The sequence below is a fragment of the Haliotis asinina genome, chromosome 4, assembly GCF_037392515.1.
Source record: "Haliotis asinina isolate JCU_RB_2024 chromosome 4, JCU_Hal_asi_v2, whole genome shotgun sequence".
NCBI lineage: Eukaryota > Metazoa > Mollusca > Gastropoda > Lepetellida > Haliotidae > Haliotis > Haliotis asinina.
In genome coordinates this window covers 47227461-47236028 of record NC_090283.1, presented here as the reverse complement: position 1 = coordinate 47236028, position 8568 = coordinate 47227461, and positions in this window count along the sequence as shown.

Here is an 8568-nt window from a genome sequence, read left to right as displayed (position 1 = left end):
TTTTCAAAGCCAAGGGCATGGTGTTGCGACTGGCAGTGTAGTCAATATGTGATTTAACACAGTAAGAAGTGCATGAATGTAACTGATCTAACAATGTGTTTTCCTTGTTGTTAATACGACCTTAAGATAGGTAATGTACATGCGTATAACTAAATTTGTATAATTCTTCTAGTTAAATGGATATTGGACCTTGTAGCACAATAATTTCAGCAACTGTTTAAATTGGAATTTTCTTTACACATATCAGTTTATATATTTCATGTATTTAACCACATCACTGGAACCTTTTCACAATTTTATTTCAGGAGTTTATAAGATTTTTTCTTTTTGGTTTTCCAGTGACACAAGATAAATGGATAACATTTTAAAAATGTCAAACAATATATGTAGAAATTTGTTATTCCTCTAAAGAGGCATGGCTCTCTGTTGGATGCATGATCTCCTATCAAAGATGCACCATCCATATTTGAAGATGCATGGTTCTCTGTTGAAGAGGCATGGTCTTCTGCTGAATATGCATGATCCCCTAATTAAAGATGCATGATCTCCTATTTAAGATGCATGATCTCCTATTAAAGATGCATGATCATCTATCTAAGATGCATTACGCACTTAACTGCGCCGCTGCCCAGTTACCAGATTTATCTGTACAACCCAAGTATTCTGTTTATACAACTGGAACAATGTTAATTACCATATACACTATGTCCAAACATCTCTAGACGTCTGGTTTACTATGATATCTACTCGGTGTATCAACATTTGCCATGTAAGGAAGTGACCAGGTACTTTGCAAGAATCATTGTGAGGACATGAGTATTTTGGTTCTTGTTATAAACTGGCCTGATGGATAGAGATTCTGAAATAGTTCCTGCCAAGTGGCATTGTTTACATTCTTACAAGATCATGACATCAAGTTTTTCAGATTGGCTTCATGGAAACCAATACACTAACCATCATAGAACAATGTATCTTTTTAGTGGATCAGGCATCTTTAACAGAAAACCCTGCATCTTCAAATATGAATGCTGCATCTTTGATAAGGGATCATGCATCTTCGATGGAAGATCATGCATCTTCAGCAGAGGAATATGTATCTTTTTTAGTTGATCAGGCATCTTTAATAGAAAACCGTGCATCTTCAAATATGAATGCAGCATCTTTGATAAGGGATCATGCATCTTCAGTGGAGGAACATGCATCTTCAGCAGAGGAATATGTATCTTTTTTAGTTGATCAGGCATCTTTAATAGAAAACCGTGCACCTTCAAATATGAATGCTGCATCTTTGATAGGGGATCATGCATCTTCAATGGAAGATCATGCATCTTCAGTACAGGAATGTGTATCTTTTTTAGGGGATCATGCATCTTCAGTAGGGGATCACACATTTTCAATGGGCATTCATTTCATCTAAGGATCATGAATCTTTTCTCAGTGTAACATACACAAACTGACAAAAATTATTGATATGCTGCATATATACTGGGCAAAATAGTTAAGGATATGTAAATTTTGAAATTACGAATAATGGTCTATTTATTTATTGTCACACTGATGAAATATAAATTGTAATAATACCAATATCCCTAACTTATTTTGTTCAGTATATAATATAACTTGTTCACGATTTCACGGTATTCTAGGTAAGATGAGATGAGTCTCAAGTATCCTTGGGAGCATGTTTTCTTATACCATGCAAATCCCAACAATAAAATAAACAAAATGATGCCAAATGCATTGGATGTGTCACAGAGTACAGTATTTTTTCTTACCTTTATTAGATGGATCAATTAATGTTTTACTAGTCCACTATATATATTGTTTGTCAAACATCCAATATTATGGAAAAGACATGGCTAGATAAAGACAGTTCTCAAATCATCCTACCCTGCCCTGCCCCACAGAAATATAGTCTTATGTCATGGTGGGTGTTGTCTGGTCTTCATGACAGGTATACAATATTGCTTCATTTTTGGGGAAATGTTGTATAATTGATATATACCACTTCAATGTGCCCTCATTATAACACTTACCTCCAGTACAAGCAAAACCTCATTATAAAGGGCCTACACTGTCAGTTTATATCAGCCATATCCATTTAATAACATTTTGATTGATATTCCCTGAATAACATTATGAATAATATTCACTGAATACTGTGAACCCCTGAATGATTTTATTATCAATAATCCTTGAATAATATTATGATTAATAATCCCTGAATAACATGATTATTAATCCCAGCTTATTTTGCGATTGATCTCCTTATATTTAATAAACCACACCATGATGCTTTCCCTTTATTCAAAGGCATCCAACTAACATGGCTGTCAGGATCCAGGACAGTGTAAGTGTGATTTGCTTTGGTTTTTGATTCTTGTTCTATTTCACCATATTCATGCTGCTGGCTGTCACCAAAATGTTATTTGTCTATGACCAGCTGTTTATTTTTACGTTACTTACAAATTGGATCCTCACCCCTGGGACGCTGGGATGCAAATAATCTAGGTCTCCCTAGCTGCCATTTCTATCACTGGCCTCCAGAAAGTGCAGGTTTAATTGTACAAACAAATCTAGCAGTTTGCATCGCTGAGGTGAAACATTGTGTTCCAGACTGTTCACTTATGCTGAGATGCCAACCTCTACGATGTCATTGAACTTGCTACAAATGTTAGCCTCAACCTACGCCAGTATGAATGCACTAGAAATTCTAAAAAATTGGAAGAAAATTCATTAAAGTACAGATATATGGACAAAAAGATATATTTTTGTCAGTTGAATACATTTTTGTGAAAAAGAGATGATAAGAAATGTAATGCTGATAATTTGGATTTACGCTGTTGGAAGAATGTGAAACTAAAGCTTCTTGTTTGGTATCTTATTATCTTTCTCAGAATCCATCATGATTTTATGTATTTAGTTGACAATTAATATTATGGTTGAACTACTAAATTTGAACTATGAAACTACTATTTGCAACACTTTGGGGTTGGCATTGCTTCTTACGTAGTGCTGTGTAAAATGCTGCTTGTACTACTTCTGACTGATATAAGGTGCAGGGTGCTTGTCGCCTGGGATGCCATGATGCAGCTGAACCGGGAATTCCATGCAAACACTCTGTGCTAAAACCAGATCAACCTGTCCTTGTTTCATCTGCTTAAGGGACCCTCTGGTAGCCTAATACTTAAAGCGTTTGCTCGTTACCCTGAAGTCCTGGGTTCGATACCCTGTATCAGTACAATATGTGAAGCCCATTTGTAGTGTCCCCTCCCCACCATGATATTGCTTGAAAATTATTAAAAAGTGGCATAAAACAAAACTCACTCACTCATCTGCTTAATGTTTTAGACACCTTTTATCTCATGAGCACAAAGAATCATAATTTTTTTTGTTTTAAGTAATTACCAACATTATAGTTCTATGAAGAGAGTATAAAATTAGACCTTAATTATTTCTGCTTGGTTTATGATAGGGAAATTTTAAAAAAGCCTGGCAACTCAATAGGTGTAGATTGCCCAAAAATGTATTTCTTACAAGCTATCTCATTGTATGATATTGTGTTAGTCACGATGGATATCTTTCTGTTGTGCACTCATGGCGTGGTTTGTTCTGGGGGTCATCAGTCACTATTTTTACGTTCATCAGTTTTGTTGATGCTGGTACCTTTAGGTATACACAAGTGTACAGATTGTACCGATCTGTTTATGTATACCTATATGTGTGCAGGGAACTTTCTGTCTACGCAAATGAACCCAGGGAACTTTCTGTATACACAGATGTACCCAGGAACTTTCTGTCTACACAAATTTGCCTTGGGTACTTTTTTGTGTACACAGATGTACCCAAGGAACTTTCTGCTTACACAGATATGCCCAGGGTAGTCTCTGTCTACACAAATATGCCCTGGGTACTTTCTGTATATAAAAATGTGCCCAGGGTACTTTCTGTCTATACAAATGTGCCCAGGGTACTTTCTGTCTATACAAATGTGCTCAGGGTACTTTCTGTCTATACAAATGTCTCCAGGGTACTTTCTGTCTACACAAATATGCCCTGGGTACTTTATATATACACAAATATGCCCAGGGTACTTTCTGTCTACACAAATATGCCCTGGGTGGTATCTGTATGCACAAATGTGCCCAGAGTACTTTCTGTCTACACAAATATGCTCAGGGTATTTTTTTTAGGGTAAAACTATAAAAACAGAAAGGTACCAGCATCAACAATAGCCTCAAGAGCATCTGCTTCATTGCTGCAGGAATGTGTGTAGTATAGAATTGAGATGATTATGATGATATACCTCAGATAAACATGAGTGATGTTCTGAAAGTGTTGGTTTCCATTGAACAACTTTCTCAATTTATAATCTTGGACACATATGTTGGTTTGTTTTTGTGTTTAATAATCAGATAATATTTAGATATAAAAATATTTCAAAAGCACACAATTTATGGTAGAATAATATCTGTGATCACTGAGTGATGTGTGTTATAATTCAAGTATATAGATTGTTAGGTGACTAATATTTTGAATAGATCAACTCTGAGACAAAGTATAGTATTTGATGGATCTGTACAATAGGATCTTTTTATATAGCTTTCTTTAATGAATGTACTGCTTTCAACACAATTAAAAATTCTTCAAAAAGCGTCTTTTTATGTAATGTTTTTAAAGAATATATTAATTTCACAACATTTATGCCCTTGTAAATTATTACACTGAATGACAGAAGATGTTCTGTTACAAAATGGTTCTGATGAAAATTGTTCTACATGATCATTGTTTGGGTTCTTTCAGAACTTTCCAAACAGTTTGATTAAAGTGTGGATCAATAACCTACTTGTTTATCAGTCTTGTACATTTGTCCTTATCAAGTGAATGCTATTTGTTGCTTTCAATATATATGATGCGTTTATATGGTGTGTGAACAAATATTCAACCCTGGCTGTGCCGATGGGAATATCGAAAAGTATGTTAACTCTTTCTTAGTGCTTTGAACCAAACAAGCAGTTCAGTGGAACATGTTTTGTAAATCTTATTAAATCAATGCAGACTGTTATTAAATGTAAACTTTGTATTTGTCCTCAAATGTATATTTTTCCACATTCTTGATTGATGATTGACTATTGAATCGTTTGTGTTGACAGCGAGGTGGGTGAACTTGTATGGGCATATTTCAAGGGAAGTGGGTGGTTTGTTGGTGGGCACCCTGATGTGTTGTAGATATTGTACTATACCAAAGAGATTATGAGGAAGCTTTTGAAATATGCTTGTACTATGTTCAGATTGTGTGACATTAGTGGTCAAGGTCATGTTTAATGTCATGTCCAAATCTGAGGTCATACCTGATGATGTGACATCACAGTTCACATGTCATCCTAAGAAATCACAGTCAGTGTAACATGACATTTTGACATTATGTTATGTATGTCATCTTTGACATTACAATCTGTATGAAACTCCAGTCCCTACATTAGGATATGTATAATGTCTTGTATGACATCAAGGTGATTTACATAATATCATGTGACATCTGATATTTCAGTCAGTATGACATCAAGGTATGTGTCATGTGATGTGTGATATCACTGTATACCTTAAGGTGAAAAATTTCATGTGATGTGTGATATCACTCTGTTTATCTTAAGGTATGAAAATGTCATGTGATGCGTGATATCACTCTATATATCTTAAGGTATATATAGATAGTGTCATATGACATCTAATATCACAGACACCAAGATGTGTAATTTCATGTGATATGTGATATCATTCATTTCAACAGTCCAATGACATCATCCATACCTAGATGTCATAATCTGTATGACATGACAACAGGTATCTTGTCACATGTGAGATGTCATCGCCTGTTTTTCAACAGGTATGACATCTGACCAGTTTAGACCTCACCTGAATTTTGCTATTTTTGTGATGATTGTGAATATTGGTCAGGTATTTGGTGACTGTATTGCACAAATAAAAACCACACTATGAAACAAGTTGCACATGAACCCTTTTTTTGCTTTATTTACTAGAAAAGTCACATTGCAATAATTTGTTCTCAAAGATTCTACTAATTTCTGGGAGACTGCTAATGCAGCTTTTAATCATATACCAATATTGTCTTTGTGTTCTGTTCTAAGAACTAAGGTAAAACTTCTACACAGTGCCATATTATATTTTCATTCATTGTTTGAAAAAAGGCAGATCCCTGCATTGATGTTTATAGGTTTAAATAAGTGAAAACATATTTCAAGTTTTCTCTGTGAACACTAAATTTAGAGAACAATTTATTTTATTCTGAAATTCTCAATTTTTTCATTTACAGTTGACACTTGAAACAAGTCGGTAGTCCAGTTTTTAAGGTGCTTTTCTGTTAAGATCCTTTGAAATGTCTATGCTCAGACTCTTGGCTCCATCGAGTCTGAAATATTATCTTTGTTTTGTTTAAAACATGAATGATTTAATTTTAGCGAATCATGATTCTCCCAACTATTTTGTAGCTCTGATGAGAGAGAGACTTCAAGTGGAAATGAGAATGAGGCTGTGATCACATGCAGGTCATGTGATAATGATCACATGACTTTCCAACAATTTATAAATATCAGATAGTAATATTTTAATGATATTTAAACAAATTGTAGACTTGTCAAACTGAGTAATATGTATATGATTATGTTTTCATTTTGCATGAGAAACCTAGTTGGAAAAAGTACAATTTTCATACCAATGAAGGGTATTTGATAAAGTGTGTCATGGTACTGCATTTGAAACAAATAGCACCCTAAATGTTGATTCAGATTGAAGTTTGAGAAACAACTGTCTAAGAAGAAAGTGAGAATTGTTCTGTAACAAGTTGCATCTGCGATGTCTCAAATGCGACTTGTATGATGAAGAAGGTAGTCTTTTGGAATCAGTCCTGTCCAGGGTACATATCGAAAGTGGGGTAACTATGTCTATGAATGAAATCCTTTTGTGGACAAGGGACAAGGAATTTCTAAGTAGTATGGTGCTGAATATTTCAAATATGGTATCCATGTTTCGAATCGTTTTCTGTAGATTTGCTATAGATTTTCATGACTGTCATGTATTAACCCAGGGTCTCAAGTCTTCAATCAGGTACTGTACTGACTTGTGTCAGCATATCTTTGAGTGTCGATTTTGAAATGCTGTGGCTTATGTGAAATTTGCTCTGACAAATGTCTTGGGTCATATGTTTATCAAGTATGGTTGTCAGCCCAGTCATTAGTTGCTGTTGGTGAAGTAGGTTGCCTTATTTGCTATACAGTGTAAATCAACACTATCTATGCAGTGATATGGGTTGTACTGCAGCCTGTTCATCTCATTATCTGCATTTAGATCTGACTGCTCACAAAATAACGTGAAATACAGAGGTGATTGGTCTGTGCTATAAGGTAAAATTGTTTCGCCTTCTATATGTTTCTTGACTTGGATTTTCCATGAGAGTCAAGACTGTAACATTGGCTGCCATTATAGCCTGTGTTACCGGTATATATGAGCTATGTTACAGTGGTCATGATGTTACAATGGAATCTGTCTTATTTACAGACTTGCCTGGGACTGACTCACTTGTCCCGATTATAAAGCAGTCAAATTAGTCAAATTTTGTACATTACCATGCTATGATATTTTGCCGGGCAGTCTGACATAACTTTGAAGTCAGTATGTTATTTGTAGGACTTAAAACTGACTGACTTAATCCTGTCACTTTAAATAATATGTGTTTGAATGAATTAACCATTGAGAACACAAGTAATGGAGAGGATTATTTAACAGACTTATATTTTGGTCTGGTATGGATTGCAAAGCAATGTTCTCATAACAAGTTGATTGTCTGAACAGCTGTTTTAGTCCATAATCTGTAAGTGAGAGAGTTTGGATCATAAAGCATACTTTAATGAGGACAATTTCGCCATGACTCAGAAGTCCAGATATGGAGATAACCGGTTTACAAAGTCTATATTTGACAGATTCCGCTGTATATTGGTTGTGATATGCTATATATAGGCTGTGATATAGCAGAGATTATAGACAGGTTGGGCTACAGTATAGCAAGGACCATGACACTGATGTTCAGCTGAATATTCAAGATGATGTCACCGATTTGTCAAGAATGTCTTTACCTTGCGAAAGCAAAATGTTTTCTCTCAAGAAAGTGATTTCTAACAAGAAAATAATCAGTCACAGATTCAGTTACATTTCAATTGCACAATACTTTGAAACAAGGTGATTGAAATTGGAATTAACCATTTGCCTTGTCTCTTTGAACATCTATGCTGACATGACTGTTATAGGATAGTCAGTTTCCTGGGACATTTGTTGGAGCTGTTGATGTTGAATTATTGTTATATGTGAACCCTAACATGTTGTATTTCCATTGACAACCCGGTGATGATGTTGATGAGCGACTGTTGCTTGTATCAGAGGTCTATTTTGTTTCATCTCTTTGTGGTAGTAGGAACCGTAGAGGCTTTGTACATACTGCCATGTTATTTGGCATGATAAACAATAGAAATAAAGTCAGATTACAAACCAGTTGGT